At 39.4% G+C, this 22,814-nt stretch overlaps 1 protein-coding gene across 2 annotated transcripts in view; it reads left to right on the top strand.

The window, feature by feature from the left end:
* LOC144688581 (ubiquitin-conjugating enzyme E2 variant 1-like) overlaps window positions 1–22,814 on the top strand; it is a 48,121-nt gene that overhangs the window by 3,396 nt on the left and 21,911 nt on the right. The gene's annotated exons all lie outside the window — the stretch shown is intronic.

Below are 22,814 nucleotides of genomic sequence, written 5' to 3'. Positions count from 1 at the left end.
TGCTCTCCCAATCTTCACATCTGCAAATTTGATTAGTTTGTTTTGAGGTTTTGAATCAAAGTTAATGTAAATTTAAAGACAGTAGGGGGTCCTAGTAATAAAAACAAAATGCTAAAAGCTACTGCGGATGCTGAAAATCCAAAACAAAAACAGAATTACCTGGAAAAACTCAGCAGGTCTGGCAGCATCGGTGGAGAAGAAATGAGTTAACGTTTCGAGTCTTCATGACCCTTCGGCAGAACTGAGTATAGTTAGGAGAGGAGTGTAGTTAGGAGAAAGGTGAAATATGATTTACCTTTCTCCTAACTATACTCAGTTCTGCCGAAGGGTCATGAAGACTCGAAACGTTAACTGATTTCTTCTCCACCGATGTTGCCAGACCTGCTGAGTTTTTCCAGGTAATTCTGTTTTTGTTTAGGGGGTCCTAGAATGCCATCCCAAGGCTGCTGGGATGGAACAAGTGAGTGGAGTTATCCCTTCAGTAATTTAGAAAAGGTGCTCGGTTGTTTTATGTTTCTTAAGCCACACCTTGATGTTGAACAGGTTTCAGATATATTAATGTGTACAAGACACAATATGATGGAAATTACATTGAATGTACAGCACAGGAACAGGCCATTCAGCCCAACCAATCCATGCCGGCATTTATACTCCACTTGAGCCCCTTTCCATCTTTCCTTGTCTAACTCTTCAGCGTCACTCTCGATTCCTTTCTCCCTCTTAATTATCTAGCCTCCCCTAAATGTTGAAATATTCATCTTGACCACTCCCTGTGGTAATGAGTTTCAAATTCCCACTCTGGGTAATGATGCTTCTCCTGAATTCTCTATTTGATTTCTAGCGACTATCTTACGTTGATGGCCTCTGCTTTTGTACTGTTCCACAAGTGGAAATTGGGTCTACTTTATCAAAACTTTTCATAATTATAAAGACCTCTATTAGGTCACCTCTTCATCTCTTCTCAAGAGGAGGGTCTCATCTTTCCTGATGTGTACAACCTCACGTTTCTGATTCATTTTTGTAAACCGGTTTGCATCTTCTCCAGTGCCACTGTATCTTTCCTATGATATAGGACCAGAATTGTACAGTGTGTTCTCACCAAAGTGTAAAGCAAGTTTTGCATAGCTTGCCTACTTTTCATTTCAAGTCTAGAAATAAACCCTAATACTTGGTTTGTCTTTTTAAGGCCTTATTAAGCTGTGTCACTGCTTTTAGTGATTAATGTATTTGCACACTGAAATCCCTTGTTCTTATACTCCGTTTAGATTCAAATTTGCCAACTAATATGTGGCTTCCTTATCTTTTATTACCAAAATGTTTTATACTTGGATTAAATGAATTACAATACAATGCATTTGTCAATTATATGCCCATTCTGCAAGTTTATTAATGTCATCTTTTAATCTGTTGCAGCTCTCCTCAGCATTGACTATTACTGCCACCCCACCCCTAAATTTGGTGCTGTCCAACAAATTTAGAACTTGTGTTTCTGATTCCAAAATCCCAATCATTAATATAAATTGTGAATAACAGTGGCCCCAACATGGATCCTTGTAGGACTCCACCTTCCACCAACTGCCACTCTGAATAACTACCCTTTAACCAAACTCTGCTTTCTGCCTTGATTTTAGCTAGCTATCTGTTCTGCTACTTGTCTCTTGGTTCCACATACTCTGATCTTATTCATCTATTACCTGGCACCTTATCAGATAACCTTTTGAAAATCTAGATAGATTACATCTACTCCATTACCCTTGTCTACTCTGTTACCTCTTTAAATACTTTACCTTTATTTTTGGTTTCCTATTTTCTTCCTTAGTAGGGATTCCATTATTTTTCCTAATATCGTTATTCAGCTGATTAGCCTATAATCCTCTGGGCATGTTCTGTCTACTTTTTGAATGTGGATATTATGTTAGCTATCTGCTAGTCCTCTGGCACTGCACCTTTCTTTAATGAATTTTTGGATATGTGTAATAATGCCTCTATCTCTTCCCTAGATTCTTTTAAAATGCATGGTTGTAATTCATTCAAATCACTGGTTTTATACCCTGAGTTTGATTAGTTTATTTAATATTTCTGTATTTTGAATGTAGTTAATTATTTATAATCTCATCTTCTGATAGCATGTCTACCTGATCTGTGTCCCTGTTAGATGCTGAAGCAAAATAATTATTTAATATTTCTGCTGTTTTGCTACCACTGACAGTGATTTTTGTCTTGTCCATCCCTTAGTGGCTCTATTCCTGTCCTAACTTTCATTTTTTAAACTTATGTAACTGTAGAATATCTTACTGTTTTGTTTTATGTACCTTGATAATTTAGTTTCCTGGTTCCTTTTTGCCTTCCTAACTTTTTTAACTTTGCTCCTAATCACCCTTGCCATACACTCCACTGCATGTACTTAGTGTTACTCTTTGCTTACCTCCAGTTTTCCCTTCTGTCTTTATTCATTCATGTGTCTCAGGGTTTAGTTTGTTTTTGTTTTTTAGTGGAATATATTTTTCCTTGGACTCTCTTGAACACTGTTTTAAATGTTTCCCATTGTTGTCCTACGTCAATATTGCTAATATTGTTGCCCATTTTACTTTCCAAAGTTCAATTGTTCTCCCCCCAGCACCTCCCAAATTGGCTTTTCTCCAATCTGTTACCCTGGTCCTAAGTTATAATTGTGCCCTTCTCAATAATTATCTTAAACTGTATTATATTATGGTCACTGTTGCAAAGATGTTCCCCTTTTACTTATCTTATCCACTCTGCTTCATTCCAGTAACAAATCTTCCCTTGTCCGGCTTTTTAATAACGTGTTAGGAAGGAGTCCTGTACACATTGTAGGAATTGCATTCCCTTATCCTCTTCATCTACCTCTTCTAGCTAATTTGAGGTATTTGAAATTTCCCATCATTATTCTATGTTTTATCACTCATTCCCTTAAATTTTTGCATATTTCTTCTTCCATCTGTAGACTTATGCCTCTTAGTGTGATTAATCCTTTTTTAATTTCTATCCACGTGGATTCTATTTCTGTTCTACTGATAACTGTGCCACTTTTTTCCTGCTATTATATTGTTTCTAGTAAATCCAGCTAGTTCACCACCCTCTTTTCCCTTTATCTTTTCTAAGTATGTTATACCGTGCAATGTTTAATTCCCAGTCCTGCTTTTTTTGTAGCCATGTGTCAGTAATCTTTGCTAAGTCTGGTTCCTCAATTGCCTTCAGTTGCTCTGCTACAGGCACTGTATGCATTGCTGTATAGACAGTTTAACCAATTTTTAATAGCAATTCCTTTCTGTTTATTTTTAACCATCTTTTTACACCTCTGTTCTATAACTCCGTTTATTCCCTGGCCAAATAGTCCTCCCTTGATTTAAACAAAATCTGGAAAAACTCAGGTCTGGCAGCATCTGTGGAGAGAGAAACAGAGTTAACATTTCTAGCCCGTATGACTCTTCAGAGCTACTTCTCTATAGCTCTGAAGAAGAGTCATATGGACTCGAAACATTAACTCTGTTTCTCTCCCCTCAGCTGCTGCCAAACCTGCTGAGTTTTTCCAGCATTTTTGTTTTCATTTCAGATTTCCAGAATCTGCAGTATTTTGCTTTCCTCCCTTGATTTAGTCGGTCCAATGATGTCCTATATCGTTCAGTTTATATATAGGCTTGTTTCATTTCTTGCAGACCCCACCTCTCTCTTTCTAGTTTAAAGCCTTTGTCACTTCCCTATTACTCTGCTTCCTGAGGTGGACGTAAAATATCCCATGGTATTATTTCAAAGAAGACTGGGGGAGATATTCAAGATGTCCTTGCCAATATTTGTCCCTCGATCAACATCACAAAATGAAATAGATCTGGTGACTGTCATATTGCTGTTTGTAGGAACTTGCTGTGTGCAAATTGGCTGCTGGGTTTCCGACACTACGTTAGTAACTACACCTCGAAAGTATTTCATTCACTGTAAAGTGCCCTGAAGCGTCCACTGGTTGGGAAAAGCACTATATAAATGCAAATCTTTTTTCTAGTTCAGGTGGAGCCCATCCCAACAGTACAGCACCTTCCTGTCCTAGTATTGGTGCTCGCATCCCATGTAAAGGAAACCTTTTTATGCACACCTGCCCTTTAACTTATGTTAATTCTCCTGACCTGCCTGTTTCAATGCCAATTTCCATGTGGCTGAGACAGTAGTCCAGAAATTAATACGCTAGAAGTCCTGCTTAATTTAGCTCTTAACTCCCAATGCTCAGCAGGACCTCCTCCCTGTTCCTACCCATATTGTTTATTCCAACATGGACTACTACAACAACTGGATCTTTCCTTCCCATTTCAAATTCCTCTCCAGCTGCCTTAAGATATCCCTTACCCTGACATTGCAGTGGCAACACACCCTTTGGGACCCATTCATCCAACTCCCTAATTTTAAAATTCCCTATCATTATTACATTTCTATTCTGCTCCCTCCCTGCCTCCCCTACCCCAGAACCGTTTTTCGAGCCATGGTGCTTGGTCTGCAGTGGGGCTGTACTTTTCGCAGTCTTGCTGCAAGCCCACACAGATGATAAGTACTTGTTCAATCGGACCAGTGTCCGTTTGACTTCATTTTCAACCTTTCCTAAGCCCCTGCAACTTGGCCCCCTGACATCACTCTTCTGTATCAAAACATCCAGAAATTCCTACCCCTCCTTTATGTATGAGTGCCTCAGAGACTGAGCCAGAATGACCCAAGGCAGACATGTTTCGGGCAGATGTGGGACTGTCTCGCTGTCCAGTAACTTCCACGTACTGCTGTCCTGACACACAGGCTTCCCTGCCATTTCTAGTCTGTCTCTTGGCTTTGGCTTTCACAGGCTCCTCTATTCCCATTGACTGAACATGACTTTTGCAGATTTTCTAGTTTGTTTTCCCCTCTGCTGCTACTCTGTCGCCTTCTGTTTAAAGTGTATTGTAAATATGCTCCTCTTTGTTTTGTGTTTGGGATAATATCTATGGTGATCTGAGAAAACTGGCAGACTAGAAAGGAAAAAAATAAAATCGAACGACAAAGCGTTTGGATGCTTAAAGATAAGTATTTAAATTGATAGATTTTTGTTAGAATTTGTAGGTTACCGACCCAAAGTGAGTAGATGGAGTTAGGATGCAGGTCAGCTGTGATCTGCCTGAACGACGGAACAAACTTGAGGCTGAATGGCCTACCCCTGTTCCTAAATTCGATGAAAGGAAAAGTGGCTTGCGTAGTGCTATAAGACGGATGGTATCAGCTGAACTGCTTGATTCTCTTTTAACTTTGTAACATACTCCCTGTTAGTTGTTCTGCCTGATGAGTTAAAATTAGCACCACGGGGTCCTGAACTAGGAGTTTTGGCAGCAGTAAAGAAAGCGCCAAAAATGTTTGCGAAGAGCATGCTGTATATGCATTACAGTATGTTTCCCAGTTCCAAGTTGCAGATTAGCTAAATTTAAATGGTCTGCTGAGGGATGAGCTCGATTCTTCAGCTCTCTTAATTTGAAAACTCGATAAAGCTGTTACATATCCATGTACTCAATCCCAACATAGATAAAATGCCCCATGTTCCTACACTGTAAATGGGTAGATATTAGTGGTGCAGCACATTATTTCATTGCTTGTATTTAAAATAGTGATTACTATTTATAATGTTAGACATAGCTTATTGGTGGTGCACCAGCCTTTGAGTTAGAAGGCCATGGTTTCAAACCCCACTTTGCAGACTGGAGTGCATAATCAAAGCAGACACTTCCGTGCAGTAGTGAGGGAGTGCCACACTGTTGGAGGTATGGTTTTTGACTGAGGCTCTATCTGCCCCCTTAAGTGAAAATGAAAGATCATAGCCAATGTTTATTTCTCAAACAACACCAAAAAAGGCACACCCTCTGGTCATTTGCCTCATTGCACAGCAGCAGCCCACAAAAGCAAAAATTGTCTACTACGTTTCCCTAATGATTAAACAGTGATAGCACTTTATTAGGTATTAAATGTTTTGGGCTATTCAAACTATTTTAAAATGGTTCTACAAAGATAGCTTATAGATTTCCCAGCAGTTGAACAATGATAACAAGACCTGGGGCAAGTCCTGCCCCACCTCCAACCCATTAGCAGATAGTAGTGTCAGTAGACACTCCAGAGCAAGGGCAAACTCATGGAAGCTTAAAAACTGAAGAGGCCATTTTGAGGTCAGCAAGGATGTGTTTGCAGTAGTTATGTGGAACATTTTTCGTAGAATCCTTTTGTACTTGAGTACCAATATATAGAAAAAGAAAAATGCTTTTGTAGCAGTGTTTTATTTTTGGAATAATTGTTTTAATGACAGCAGGAAAGTATACAACTGAATGGGAATGTTTGGTTGTATCTGAGATTCCCTATATGGCAAGACTCTTGCTTCTCATTGGTGCACACCAGTGGCTGAATTCTTTTCCAAAACAGAAATACCTGGAAAAACTCAGCAGGTCTGGCAGCATCGGCGGAGAAGAGCAAAGTTGACGTTTCGAGTCCTCATGACCCTTCAACAGAACTAAGTAGAAATAGGAAAGGGGTGAAATATAAGCTGGTTTGGTTGGGTTGGTGGGGGGTGGGGTGGTGGTTGTTGGGACAAGCAAGCAGTGATAGGAGGAGATAACCAAAAGATGTCACAGACAAAAGAACAAAGAGGTGTTGAAGGTGGTGATATCTAAAAGAATGTGCTAATTAAGAATTCTTTTATCTGACAACTCGGCTGTGAAATGATGACTGATACAGTGAGACCTAAAACGAGCATTAAATAAAAGAGGCAGTCCATCTTGAAACAAGAATTTGATACATGGTTTTTATATTGTGATGCAAAAGTTTTTTCAAACATCATTAGGTAATGCAAAATATACCCTCAGTCTGTCTACAATCCTGTTTGTCAGCTACTATACTCAACTTCATAATTTTCAACCTTTCCTGACTTGTTTTAGGGGCTAATCAACCCAGGACTTGAAATTCAATTTAAGTATCTAAGATATACATAACAAAAGCTCACTTAGTTGACCTACATTAAATTGTACCATTTTAAAATATTTATTGCTAACTAGCTAGGTGGTTTGGTATCAGTAATCATTTAATAAATGCATGAACATTTAATAACTGCATAAAGAATCATTGACAGTGATTTATTAAATGTTGAAACAAAATAAACTTGGATTTTTGAAAGTGGTGGCTGAGACTAAAATCTAAATCTACAACCTGTGATTTCCATTCAGATGGTTGATTGAATGAAAACCAACATTGCTGTTGAAAAATAAACTCTTAAATCCAGTGAACATCATCTTAACAGAAGAGTAGCTGATTATTTTTTTCTTTGTTTTTCTCTCTCTCTCTCCCCTGTCAAATTGCCTAAGTAACCATTTTTTTTTAAGGCTGAATGGTGACTGCCACTATAATGAAGCCTAATCCTGCTCTCTTGAGATGTCCACACATGCACACCTCAGTACTGACCATTGGACCGTTGTCAGGAATGGAAACTGTGCCTGATTTTCTCCACCCCCCTCACCACTACCACCACCCATCCCAACCCCTCCTGGGAACATAGAGGAACGAGACTAGAAAGCACATTACAGTAACACCCCAGCTGAAGTCAACTATCTCACTGCTAACTGAGGATCAAATGCAGTTATCCATTCACTTTACCTACCAAGTCATTAGCGGAGCTGGTTGATCAGTTTCTAAAGTGCTAGTGTTGTTTTATAGCTTGATGTAGGGAATTGTATCATCCTTGCCCTAAGCCATGTATTTTGTGTAACTCAGAAATTTGCTGCTTGAGCAAAATTATCTTCCTTTTAACAAGGTTCCTGAGCTTTCTCTCAATGTATTTCACTCTCCTGCAGAGTGGTGTCACCAACCCAGCAAGAAAAATATGGATGGCAGGCATACTGGAACTAATGGTGCAGTGTGAGGGAGTAATTATTGCTCTCTAAATAATGTTGCAACACAACCTGAATTTATAAAGCACCTTTCTCATAATATAACATGCCAAGGACTTTCACAAGAGAGTTAGCAAACAAAGTTTAGCACCAAACCCCACAGGAGATATTAAGGCAGATTAATAGATTAGCCAAAGAGGTAGTCTTAAGGAGCATCTTAAAGGAGGAAAGAGAAGCTCAGAGGTTTAGCAAGGGATTCCAGAGGGTAGGGTCCTGGCACAAGTGATTAAAATAGGCCAGAGAAGCTCAGATATCTTGGAGCATTGTTGGGCTGGAGAAGATTAGTGATAGGGAGGGGAAAGTCCATGGAATGATTTAAAAACAAAAATGAAAATCTTAAAGTGGAGACATTGCTTGCTGACCTACAGTGGCTCTTGGTAAAGCACAGAGGTGATGGGTGAATGAGACTTTGGACATCAGGGCTTTTGTGCACAGCTTGGTTCTCCTTATCCAAGGAAGGGCAAACTTGCCTTGGAGGCACTGCTGTGAAGGTTCACTAGATTGATTTCTGGGATAAGAAGGCTGTCTTATGATACGTTGAGTAGGTTTGGCCTATGCTGTCCGAAGTTTAGAATCATAGAATGGTTACAGAACAGAAGGATGCCATTTGGCCCATTGTGTCTGTGCTGGCTCTCTGAAGGGAGCAGTCAGCGACATTGAACAATGTTTTACCACACTTTTCCATTTTACGTGGCCCAATTCAGAGTTTTACCACACTGTTTCATTCAAAATAGTTCAGTTCAGGGTTTGACCAAACTGCTTCAAGTCTAGAATGCTTATAACATAGAAGAAGGCCATTCAGCCTGTTATGTCTGCTGGTGTTCCACAAGACCAACTCAGCTAGCCCCACTCACCTGCCCATTCCTTGTAACTCTGCAAATTTTCTCTCTTCAGGAGCTTACTCAATCCATTTTAGAAAGCCAGGATTGAATCTGCCTCTGCCACACTTTCAGGCAGTACATTTCAGATCCTAACCACTCAACTGTGTAAAAAAAAAAGGATTTTCCCCATGTCGCTATTGCTTATTTTACACTCGCCTTAAGTTGGTGTTCTCTTCTACAAAACCTCCTCTCAACCATTTCTCTGAGGAGATCAAACCCAGCTTCACCAATCTATCCAAGTAACTGAAGTTTCTCATCCCTTGAACTATTCTTTTAAATCTTTTATGCACCCTCTTTAAAGCATTCACATCTAACCAGAATTGGACACAATACTTCAGTTTAGGTCAAATCAGTGTTTTATAACGCTGCTTTTGTATTCTCTGCCACTATTTGAAATTCTTAAAGTTTTAGGATCCCTATGTAGTTGTAACTACTTTCTCAGCTTGAACATGCACCCTCAATGATTTGTGCACATATATCACCATGTCCTTTTGCTCCTGCACCCTTTAGCATTACACCCTTCAGTTTATATTTTGTCTCCTAGTTCTTCCTACCAATTATATTGCTTCACGTTTCTCTGCATTAAACCTCAACTGCCATGTGCCTGCCTATTTCACCAGCCTATCTGTGCCCTCTTGAAATATATCACTACCCTCACAGTTCACAATGCTTTCTGGCAACTGCAAATTTTGAAATTTTGCCCTGCACGCCCAAATGTAGATCATTAATATAGATCACGCAAAAGCAGCTGACCTAATACCGACCCCTGAGAAACCCCACGATAAACCTTTCTCACGTTGAAAAACAACTGTTCGTCTGCTACTGTTTCCTGTTGCTCAGCCCACTTTGTATCCATGCTGCCATTTTCCCTTTTAATTTATGGGCTTTAACTTTGTTGACAAACGTAATATGTGGCACTTTTATCAAATGTCTTTTGAGAATCCAACACACCACATCAACTGCATTACGCTCATCAACTCTCTTATTACCTCAACAAAAATTTCAAGTTAGTTAAATGCAATTTTCCGTTACTAAATCCATGCTGGCTTTCCTAAATTAATCCACACTTGTCCAATCGACTGCTAATTTTGTACCAGATTAATAATTTCTAAATGCTTTCACACCGAGGTTCAAATGACTGGCCTGTAGTCGCTGGATTTATCCTTATATCCTTTTTTGATTGAACTAAGATTAGCATTTGTAATTTCCCAGCCCTCTGGCACCACCCCTATGGATTGGAAGGTTATGACCTGTACCTCTGCAATTTCCACCTCAGCACCCTCAGATGCAACTGATCAAATCTTGATGACTTATCAACTTATAAGTACAGCCAGACTTTCTAATACCCCCTTTTTGTTCATTTTTAATGTGAGGTGATCTCATTGAAACTTATGATCCTGCAGGGGCTTGACAGAGTAGATGCTGAGAGGTTGTTTTTCCTGGGTGAAAAGTCTAGAAGGAGGAGGGGCATAGCCTCAGGATAAGAGGCTGTCACTTAAGACTCATAAGGGTGAATTTCTTTGGAATTCTCTACCTCTCTGGATGCTCAGGTGTTGAGTATATTCAAGATTGAGTTGCCCTGGCAGAACCAGGGGTGTGGAGAATTGGCGAGAAAGTGCAATTAAAGTTAGCGGTAAGTTATGATCTCATTCAGTGGTGGAGCAGGACCTAGTGGGCCGCACAACCTACTCCTCGCATTTTATATGTTTTTATGTAATGAGTTTGCAGTAGAGGTTTGGATGACTTCAAGTTTTCGGAGGGTAGAACATGGGAGGCCAGGAGTGGGTTGGAATAGGCATGCCTAGAGGTAACAAGGGAATCGATGAGCATTTAAGAGGCAGGGGCAGAGTCAAGCATGTTATGGAGTTAGAGGCAGGTGATCTTAGTGATGGCACAGTTATGTGGTTGGTAGCTCATGGGGTCAAATGTTGCCCCAAGCTTGCGAACTGTCTGATTCTACCTTCAGGAGAGAGATGAAGTCAGTGGCTAGGGAATGGAGTTTGTTGTGAAAATGAAGGTAATGGCCTCGGTCTTCCCCCTATATAATTGGAGGAACTTCTGCTCATCCAGCACTGGATGTCAGATGAGCAGCCTGACAATTTAGAGGCAGTGAAGGTGTTGAGAGAGGTGCTGGTAAGGTACAGCTGGATGTCATCAACTTGTATGTGACAACCAATGCAGTGTTTTCGGATGATAGCTCGAGAAATGGAAGGAGACAAAGGACAGATCCTTGGGGGACACCAGAGGTAACAGAGTTGGGAGGGAAGCCATTGCAGGTGATTGCCTGTTTACGATTAGTCACACAAGAATACTATCAGATGAGTTGAAATCCCATCCAGCTGAATGATGATGGAGAGGCTTTGGAGGGGATCGTTTCTCGTTGTTGCAGACATATACAATGACATTTGTGACTTCAGTAAGAACCATTGTGTTACAGTATGGAAACCTTATTGGTGAGATTAAAAAGTGGAGCTCTGGGAAGATGGGCATGGATTTGCAAGGCACAAACATAGTCAAGAACTTAGGAGAGAAAAGAGGTTGGAGGTGGGTGTTAGTTTGCAAAGATGGAGAGTCATGCATCATTTTTTAGGAGAGCATATTTGAAAGAGGTAGCTGAAGAAAGAGAACTAACAATATCAATTAATGTGGGAACCAGGAGGCGAAGTTGGTGGTCAGTGGTTTTGTAGGAATAGGGTCATGGGACCAGGAGATAGGAATCATAGATGCTCAAAAAGGGCATGAGAGGGCATAGAACATAAACTAAAGAACAGTGCGGTTTTAGTGCTGGGATGGGAGGAACCTTTGAGGACATTTGGCTCGGTGGGCTGGGGGAAAGGAGCTAAGTGAAGACGGCTGATTGGATGGTCTTAATATTAGTGACTAAAGTTCATGAGCTCCTCGCACTGCTTGTTGGAAATGAAGATGGAGGAGATAAGGGAGAGTGGGGTTTAAGAAGGTGGTTTGCAGTTGAGAAAGCAAACAGGGAAGTTATTTTTGCATTCTAAGATGACCCTGCACTAATGAACAGTTTTAGCAGATGAGTAGGACCCCATAGTGCTCTGGTCCAGTCAGATCTGGCGATGAATGGCTAAATCATGTCCATCAAGCCTGTGTTCCTCAGACTTAAGGGACCAGAGATGAGGGCTGTATAGGCCAGGGTGAGAGAGTAGTGGTTTTTAAGTTTAGAGGATTTTTGTTTGTTTCAATATCTGAAGAGCTGAACCAAAGCTTTCAAAAAGACAAAGATATTTTCAAAAACAAAAATTATTTGGAATGAGATTTTTTTTTTGCCTTTGTTAGCTGTTTTGCACGGATAAGAGGAGGAATATGGCCAAAAGCAAATCTAATTAAAACTGCTGTAAGGCCATAATACTAGCAGTAGCTATGTTAACTTGCTGCTGAATGGTGGAATTGATGACATTGGCAAATGTGTATTTAGGTAATTTTAAATTTATGCAAATAAGCATTGATGAATGCAGTGGCAAATATAACCTAATTGCATGTTTCATTTTTGACATAATAGAGGAGGTTCTGATCTTTTGGTATGGAACTGCACACATTAACCAAGATGGTGTTCCTGTACTGTCTTGATTATTAGGTATCCCCAACTATATGCACAGATCATCCACTTATTCATCAATTCCAATGAAGTTCATGTGGGATGGCAGAAAAGAACAAACTTTCATTCAATTCACTTTCTTGGTCAGAAGAACACAAAGCGACATGAGTAATCACTTTGAAGTTATTTGTCATGGTGGCCATCTTGTATGCAGCAACATGTTACAAAGAACAATGAGATGAATGACCAGTTAATCTATTTTTGGTGCCCTTGGTTGAGTTAGAAATGTTGACAACAATACCAAGAGAACTCTCTATTCTTTGAAACATCCATCGAACACAGCCAGTTAGGGGCTTGGTTTAATATCTCATCCAAAAGTTAGTGCATTCTAAATGCATTAGTGTCAGCCTAGATCAATGCTTTTGAGCAGGAGTCTGGATCTGTATGGCACAATTGTAGAGTGACTGCACACACTTAAATTACTTGGGGGTTTCGCAGAATTGTGATTAAAACTGTGTCCGAAACAATTACTTCCTTTAATACAAAGCTGGACAAATGTTTGCTTCTGTTTTAACTATCTAATTTCAAGAGAAGATCTGAATATTGCATTTACCAATGAATGTATTTAAATCTATTAACCAACCTTTTGTGACAGGATTATCTCAGTTTTTCAAAGTGAGATTGGGCTAACTATTGATTCTCTTAGTCTTTCGTTCTTGGTGTCAGCTTTGTTGTGGAAAAATGAAGGATGTGATGCAGATGTAGGATCAGTGAGTCTTGAGCAAAATAAGTACATCTGCAGATTCATTTGTTCAAATATTCTCTCTCACTCACAGAGCCAAATAATAACAGCACACACTGGGCATAACTACTTGTTGAATACTCATACACCAATCACATGAAACCTGCTCTTCAGCATTGGTGTCAGGTTCATTTAAATCACTGGAACACTTCAGATTGACAAGAGTTTCAAAACACCTCCAACAATCTGTTACAGAAGGCTTAGAAGCAGCTGATTAGTCCACGCACCGAAGCCTTCATCCTGGAAGTGTAGGAGCTATGGTTAGTACTCCTTTTCTGTGACAGCGTATGAGGGAAATGTAACAACTTCTCAAGGCAACTGGCTTTTGAAACATCAGATCTTTTAGAAATTACCTGTAACAAAATTAACAGTCACTTGGACAAGAATAGATTAATTAAGGCACGTCAGCGTGGATTTGTTAAAAACCTAACAGATCTAACTAATTTGACTTTTTTGAAACAGAGATGAGGGTAATGTAGTTGATGTGATATATGCGGACTCCCAAAGGCATTGATAAAATGTTACATAATAGGCTTGTCAGCAAAGTTGAGACCCATGGAATAAAAAGGACAGTGGCATCATAGATCTGAAGTCAGCTGAGTGGCAGGAAACTGATTTGTGGTAAATGGTTGTTTTTGAACTGGAGGATGGTATACAATGATGTTACCCAGCGGTACGTACTAGGATCACTGTTTTCTTTGATCTATATTAAGAATTTAGTCTTGGGTGTACAGGGCGCAACTTCGAAAGTTGAAGATGGCAGAACTTGAAAGAATAAGAAAAACAATGCTTCCGTGGGATGTGAGCGTTGTTGGCAGGGCCAGCATTTGTTACCCATCCCTAATTGCCCATGAGAACTGTGAACTGTGAGGAAGATAGTGGTAGATTTTAAGAGGACAAAGACAAGCCGCAGAATGGGCCAACGTAGCACGTGAAATTTAATGCAGGGAAGTGTGAAGTGATTAATTTTGGTAGGATGAACAAGAAGAGACAATATAAACTAAAAGACACAATTCACAGAGGGTGCAGGAGCACAGGCACAAATCACAAGGTGGTAGGACAGGTTGAGAAAGTGGTTAGAAATGCATATGGGATCCTGGAGTTTATAAATAAGAGGCATAGAAAAGCAAGGAAGTTATGATTAATCTTTATACAATACTGGTTTGACCTTTACCGAAGTACTGTGTCCAATTCTGGGCACCACACTTTCAGAAGGAGGTGAAGGCTTTAGAGAGAATTCAGGAAAGATTTACAAGAATGGTTCCAGAGATGAAAGACTTGGATAGGTTGAAGAAGCTGGGATTCTTCTCCTTATAGAAGAGATAGAAGTGCTCAAAAGTTATGGGGTATCTAGAAAGAGTAGATAGGGAGAAACATTTCCCTTTGGCAGAGGGGTCAAGAACCAGAGGACACAGATTTAAAGTGACTGGTAAAGAACCAAGGACAACATAGGACATTTTTATGCACAGTGAGTAGTTTGAATTTGGAATGCACTGCCTGGGAGTGTGGTGAAATCAGATTCAATTGTGACTTCCAAAAAGAAATTCAGATAGCTCCTAAAGACGCACAATTGCAGCATTACAGGGAAAGGACAGGGGAATGAGGCCAGCTGAGTTGCTCTTCCAGAGCCGGTGCAGACCTGACAGGTCGAATGGCCTGCGCTGTAACTATGCTATATTCTTATTCACATAAGCATGTAAATGGCTGAACACCTGATCAGCCTCTTGATAAGAGTACTGAAATGTTTTGTGAAATCTGGAAGAAATGCAAGATCCATCAGACATTCCAGAAGCAGAATTCTGTCAGGGGTCTTTCTTTGCACTCCAAGAGGTATATTCCATGATGCCTTGTGCATTATATGCATAGCTTTGCAAATTTAAGTCTTCCAGCAGGTTTTCAAACTGGAGGTGGTTCGGACCTCTTGCTTGAATTGGCTGCAGGTTCATCAATCAGAGCTCCTTGGTGTACAACATGTGGCTGAGTGTTGGATTGTTTACCTTTAACACAGATGCAGAATGGTAATATTTTTCAGGATTTGCATCAATGTCGGCAACACAACTGAGTGCAAGTGCTTAAATATGGGTGGACATATTTAGTGGGTCATAATGATGGAGTGATGTCATGCGTAGTGTTTTTTGGCCAGGAATGCAACCATGTTCCTAACACCCAGTGTTGCTATAACATCAAGAAGAGGATTTCAAAGGCCTGGCAAATTATTGCAGTTGACCACTGGGCAATTGGAACTGGAAACCCATATTTCAGAATTTTATGATGTTCGAAAACTGGTATTATTTAGCTGGCCCCTGTTACAAAGATCCCCAAATCCTGCAGCAGTCATTCCTCTGCTTCAAAGCAGGCTTCATATCAGGGGCCTGAAAAAATCATGCAAATTAATCTGATTCTGGAAACCCTCACATTGAGAGGCAGCCAAGTTGGGTCTTGCAAAGAACATTGTGCCAAACTCAAGGGATTCAAGGGGAAACGTTTTCAACTAGAGAGTAGTGAGGATCTGGAACTCGCTGCTTGGAAGGGTAATAGCGGCAGAAACCCTCAATATTTGAAAAGTGCTTGGATATGTACTTGAAGTGCCATGACCTACAAGGCTGTGTGCGCACCAAGAGCCAGATTAGGTTGGGTGGCTCCTTTGTTGACTGCTGCAGACACATTGGGCCGAATGGCCCCCTGTGCTGTAAATTTCTGATTCACTCACAAGGTTTCTGTTAAAGCATGGTTCTAGCACACGAGACATGCCCGTGATAACTTGAGACATGCATCTGTCTTTTCCAAACGCAAGAATGCAGGTTCTGTTAAAGCAAGTCATGTAAAAATGTGAAAGCAAATACTGCAGAGGTGGGAAATCTGAGATAAAAACAGACTGGAAATACTCAGTGGCAGCATCTGTGAAGGGAGAAAGCAAGTTAATATTTCAGGTAATGGCCTTTTATCATGTGAAAATGTAATTTGCTATTTTTGAACTTGGAGATTATAAATAGGTAGAATTTAGGTTCATTGTTACCTGTCTATTTTTCTCAATAGTCTTCAAAGTGACTTGTCTATTGCATAAAAGAAACTAATTCCTAAGATGTGCAGTTGTACAGTATTCACATTACCATTCTGCCCTTAGGCTGTACAACATGAAATTATGGGCCTTATCAACCAATTGCGCTAATGTCTTTTGATATTTTTTGCAGACTTTGTACTTGTGTTGTACGATAATCTGTTGTTGACAGACACCTCTTCCCTGAACAGATAATTATGCTATGGCCTTTACTCAAAATTTTACAGCAGCACCACCTGAGATGGGCTTTATAATCAAAACTAGCTCGGTGTACGACCTATATACTACTTTTTTCATGCTGGGAAATGCCTTTCCAGTAAATTACTGTTTCTATTCACTGATATCACTGCAAGAATTTATGTGACTCGAGCATTTATACTTTTTTTATTCCCGCAAGTTAGGATTTGAAGGTGTTGGCAACAATCTGTTTGCTTGTTCCTCTTTGACACTGTGTTTGAAAAGTTAAAGACCATCATACACAGAAATGCAAGCCTCTTCTGCAAAATTAGGCTGTTACCTTTTTTGCTCTTCACTACTAGGCCTGGTCTGATGCCCTGCCAACAGTTGTCTTTTAACAATTAGCCTACTTATCACAATCTGCTGTCTTGACAGATACACTGCTGCCTGCCTCTGCCTTTTCCTCCAGGTTTGTTGTTGCTGTCACCTGTGGTTCTTGCATTCTTCCTCGATCAATATGTCTGCTGTGAAGTTAAAATGCTTAGTAGCTTCAACTTTGGCTCTTTTAAACTTATCAACCTTGGAGGACTATAAAGGCTTATTGGCCTATCCCTCTTTTCAATGTTTTCTTTCACTCATGATACTGTTGCTTTTTTCCATTTCACATTGTATCTTTCTTCCTGATGCTTTGTCTCCTCTTCTCTCTGTTAATCCCAATTCTCTTTGCATTTCACTTTTGCTTTCTCTTGGCACTATCTTTGTTGCCTAGTCACTTTTCTCAACTGCTCCCAGATTTTACACACACTCTTGTATTCATTCTCTGTCTCAAATCTTGTCAGCTAAAAAATTATGCCCGAAAAGTTTTGAGGAGACAGAATGAAAGAAAACAGAACTGCAACAAAAAGACTCCTCCACTCCTGATTAATTGAGCAGTGCACTTGGCCATTAATGATAATTCTCTGTTCTGTAAACAGTTGATCATTGCTTTCCTTTTGTTGCAAATAATGTCATGGTTTAGATGAAATAGCCTCGAGTTACAGAAGCTGAGAATGAAACATCAAATTAGATTCCCAAATTTGAATTGGCTGTCTTTTTAAGACTAAAGTTGGCTAAAACTAAGTGGTACAGCCAACCATTACACAATTTGTGGGAAGTTTTTTTATCACTTCAAGCTTAGTGCAATATAAAAGAAAAACACACCTTAGTTTTCAGACAGTAAAGAATATTATAGCTGTGAGATCTCTCTTTTAAGTAAGGGCCTGGATTTTGCAGTAAGAATAACTGAGAGGCATTAGGGCTCACTGGTGTTATGGAGTAAATTGGACAGCGACTTCTAGCATCTGCACATGCACAGTTAAATGGAAATTTGGAAGTTGTTATCCAATTTGACCTGATCCTCCGCAAGCTACACTAAACCTGTACCTCCCCAAGAAACTGGATATTGAAATACATGAAGGGCATGAAGTCGCGGGACTTGCCACACAACGGGTTAGAAAAAGTTGGCTTGTCCATTCCAGTGAATTGAATTTTTACAGCAGGTTTGGTCTTGATTACTACCAAACAATCTCTCTCTCATTGAAGTCAGTGTGGAGTCTTCATTTCTTATTACTTTTAATTTTTATTTTTAATTACTGTTGGCAATATTTTTTTTTAAAAGCTACATTTTCTTTCTATATCTAGTCTCATCCATTTTTCTTCCCCCCTCTATTTTTCTTTCTGTAAATATCTTGACATTACAATTTGGAATTCTTAATTCACTTCCTGGTTTAGACTATGCATTTCTCAGTAATAGTTCTTAAATCTGGTTGAAGATTCACACTGTTGCTTGCCCTGTACAGACAGGACTTGGTTCCCTTGTATATAGTACCATGTGGAAATTGTCAGGAACTGCAATGCAAAAGCAAACTTGAAGTTCGTGGGCAATGGTAAGCTTATTGAACGGCGAGTACAGTTTGTTCTCCACTGATTGCAAAATCTGTCTTTTTAGGTGACATTGTAATGCACGCAGCACTGATGTTGTCCAGATGCAACCGTGTTTGTATGAAAAATATATCTGTGATGCCTACTTATGTGCTTTTACTTGCATGATCCTTGCACTTGCAAGTTTTTCTTAAGTTGTTTTTATTCCACTCTCTCTTAAAGGACAACTTTGGGGCACTGTTGCAAGAGAGCAGATATGGTCCCCAATCCAGATATGAAAAGGGTAGAAAGAATTTATAGAAAATGAGCCACATGTAAATACAAAGTAGTAATTTGACACCTAATTTTTTTAAAGTCACTAAATGATTTTAACATATTCTATTGTGTTAACCAACAAATGTCTCCATCTCTGAGACACTATCGCGTGTGGCAAAGGAAGTATGCGCTGACATATTAGGGTTTGATCATTGGTTTAAATAAATAAATTAGATTAATGATAAATTAAAATTAGAATAGTGTGACATTGTATTCAGTGAACTTGATCTCTGGCTATTAAAAGTGCAAATCAGTTTAAGTGCTAATATTATTGTTTTCCTCTTTGTAAGTTGTGCCCCTAAATCAAGATTTTAATGGAATTGATGGAATTTAGTTTAACATGTTTTTATTTAGGAGGGAACTGCTTAAGGATGATAATGCATCCTGAATTTTTTTTCTATTTAATATTCTGAGTCCACCGTGCATTTTATTTTCCAGTGATGGTCCCTTTATGACCTCCTCACCTGGCCATGTTGTCCATCTTCTCTCTTTCCCCATGTACATGTATGAATGTGTATGAATTGCAGTATATGAATGTGTCTATAGTAAAGATGTCAACTTTTCTGTAAATGAGGCTACTTTATACACTGAACATGCCTGCAAATAACAGTTTGAACATAGGTCCTTTCTCTACCTTCCCTAAAGACCCATTGAATTCATCCAGTGAGTAACTTATAGTCAGAAAGGTTCAAGTTTTGGTCCTTGTTCTGTGCTAATGTAGCTAATCTCACCCAACCAAACAGCTCAGTCAAGTTCCTTTGAGCGTTGTTGAGTTAAGGAGAAGTGAATTGATCAAGTTCTCATTCTTAATCACTATGCTGCTACTGCTATTAGAAGTGCGTGGATATACATGTTTGGTAAGGGCAGCATTGAACTCTGTTGTGATACCACATGGTTGAGCTGCCTGCAAACAGTACCGGCAATTTTCATATGCGTAATTGCCATTAGTGTGAGGTACTGGGGGCTAACACACTGCAAACTATACCAGCAAGGAGGTTTCAAGTGCGAAAATTTTAAATCAATTCTTTTAACCACTCAAGCGCATTCTTAGTTAAGCAGTGACCACTATTTGCCTTGCTAACTGACAAAATATATAAGCTGAGATTCAATATAGGCCTACAATTTCTTTTTAAATAAATTTAAAAATTCATATATAGATCAGTTTTGGCTATTTTCTAAAATCATACAAACCTGCGTTCAAAGATATTTGAGGTTTCTGTGAATGGATTAAATGATGACTGGCTGAAATAGAGGGCAGCTACATTTGATAAGTTGGACCAAATTTTACACTGCAGTCATTAAAGTAAAAATAAAGCTTCAGATTACAAGCCTTAATGCTTAATGAATTGAATATTTTTACAATTTTTTGCTTTGCACTGTGCAGACTTGTCAACTGTAATGACATTCATCTTTCTACTCATCTGAAATAACTGTTAATTGCTTTTGGCAGTGTGTTCTGAAGAATGATACATTTTTTGAGTCCATAATTTTTAAACAAGCTATCAATGGGTTAACATTTTTTGATGGACAGAGGCTCTAGACTTTGCTGAAAGAAAAATTAAAACTGAAGTTAAAAGATGCCAAGAATATCATTTATTTTAGTTACAGCAGGCAGCGCAGGTTCACTCACTGAAGACTTTCCAAACAATTCATTGCTGCCAAAAAAACAAGTGGAGATTATTTGGAAAGCTCTTTTGCTGGTAAAGAAGGGAAAAATAGTGCTTAAACGTTAAGTATTTTCTATCAAATAAAAGTTGAGTATAGAGTTTGCTTTTCAATAAAGTTTAATCTTAACCAGATTGCAATTTAAAACAAGGGGAAAATATTCAAATAGTCAATTGGTAGTACAGAACTTGAATATTGCTGAAAAAAGAGACATGTCAAAGCTTTTTGTCTTGCACTCATCAGGACACTTCGCAAGATATAAGGGGAAAACACCAACTTATACTGTATGAGAAGAGAGTGCTGATTGGTTGGCAAGTGGGCTCTCATTAGTTGAGGTGTTGCCATGGAGAATGTGCCAGTGATGGCGAAAAGCTTTGACATGTCTCTTCAGCAAAATATTCAAATGTATACCTTGATAGACTTGATACATTCCAATTATTAAATATTGAAAGAAATTGACAAAAGACATGGATGTTTGATCTTGCCGCTTTGCATTGAGCTCATTCCAACTAAAATGCTGGCTATCAAAATTCCATTCGTGGACCCCATGCTAGCTGACATTGCAAATGGATCCCTATCCTCAGGCACTGTCCTTTATTATTCAAAACTGGAATCGTCCCACCTTCAAAACATCCAGCCTTGGCCCCCTATGTCCATGAAAACTGCCACTCTTACCAACCTTCCCTTCCAAAGTCCTTGAATATGTCATCACTTGTCAAATCACTGCCCTGCTTTCCTGCAACTCCCTCTTTGAATTGGTTCAATTAGGTTTCCTCTCCTGCAACAGCAATGAAATGACCCTGATCAAAACCGCAAATAATATTCTCTCTGACTGTGGCAAGGTGCATTTTTCCCCCTTCACCCCTCTGCATATTTGCACATAGCCAATGTCGGAATCCTCCTTTAACACCTTTTGTCTTTACCATATTAGTGGGGCTACCCTTGTTTGCCGCTAATCTTCCCTATCCCATTATAGGAAGAGAATAGCTGGCAATGGCTCCTCTTCCTGCCCCAGCACCATTGGCTTTGGAGTTCCCCCCGCCCCCCAAGAATCTGTCCTTGGCTCCCATGTCGTCTTCATTCGCATGCTCCCTATTAGCCACATTGTGTAGAAACGGGATTAGTTTCCACAGGTACGCTGATGACATCCAGCTCTTCTACTCCTTCACTTCAATTTCTCACCCCGCTTTCCTCCATTAATTCTGTATCGTCAGACTTGCATGTCCATCTTTTGGTTTTAAATGAGCTTCCATTTCCTTCATTTAAATAATGGGAATATTGAAACCATTATCTTTAGACCCTGCCACAAACTCCATGCACTTGCCACTGATTCTGACCTCTGACGCAGTCCCAGGTTGTACCAGACTGTTCACAACCTCAGTGTCTTATTCAATTGCAAACTGAGCCTATTTCCCATATCTTCATTATAAAGGCCACCCTACTTCTACCTCCATAAATCATCGACATTGAAATATTTTCCCATCTTTTTTCAACTCCAGACTCAGCAGTTGCAATGCTCCCCAGGTGAGCCTCCTAATATTGTGCTCTCTAAACTGCAGTTCATCCAAAATGTTGCTGCCTATCTTGTCTCACTCACCCATTACTTCTTTCCTTTTTGACCTATATTGGCTCCCAGTCCCTAAAACACCTCCAATGTAAAGTCCTTGCAGGGATGCAGAGGTTTGGTGTCAGTGTACATGTGCAAGCTGACTCTTTCATGAAACAGCAACTGTTGTGCATCATATAGTACCTTTTTTAAGGTACGCCTGAGGCGTATGAGGACAATATAGATGCTGAAAGAAAGGAGTTATTGAGGTGACTAAAAGGTTGGTCAAAGAGGATGGAAAAGACTAATTTTTATCTCTAAACCCTGAATGACAATGTTAACTAAGAACAGATGCTTCAGAAACTGAATCGTATTTTGTTTTTTTCTAAATGGAATCAGTCACCACTTTTTAAACCTAAATGGGTAAGGTGGATTAAACAAAGTTCTGTCATTGGTTTAGTGCTAATAGAATGCATATGTACAAGTTTGAAGGCAGAAGAAAAGTTTGCATTTCTGTTTCATGATTCTTTTGTACTTTAAGCTGAAAGATGGGCTCTTAACTATTTCTGCCATTGCATTAATTTCATTGAAAATGTTGTACTTTGCCAAAAGTATGTAAGTTACTTCCTGTAGGTTCAGTGTGATAAGATGAATACAGGAAATAAGCTTCTATTTTTAGAATTTGAAGACCTGTGCTGCGTTTTGAACTGTTTGATCTGTTTTTCCATTAACGAGTTGCATAGCACTACAGCATGAAAATCTCAAAGTAACAAAGTTCTGCATCTTCAGATTCTTGCTGCTCTTGTTTTAGAATGAATTAAGTACTGGAATCAGATGTTCCAGTTTCTGTTCAAGGTCCTGTGTCTGTGCAGTTTCTGGCCTACCTGATGATGGGAAAAATTAAAGAGTCTGACCAGTAAATTCCCCAGGGCCTGTCTGATT

This window comes from Cetorhinus maximus, chromosome 13, assembly GCF_964194155.1.
Source record: "Cetorhinus maximus chromosome 13, sCetMax3.hap1.1, whole genome shotgun sequence".
Lineage (NCBI taxonomy): Eukaryota > Metazoa > Chordata > Chondrichthyes > Lamniformes > Cetorhinidae > Cetorhinus > Cetorhinus maximus.
Note: the sequence above shows the minus strand (reverse complement) of the source record. Positions and strands in the feature narration are given on the sequence as shown.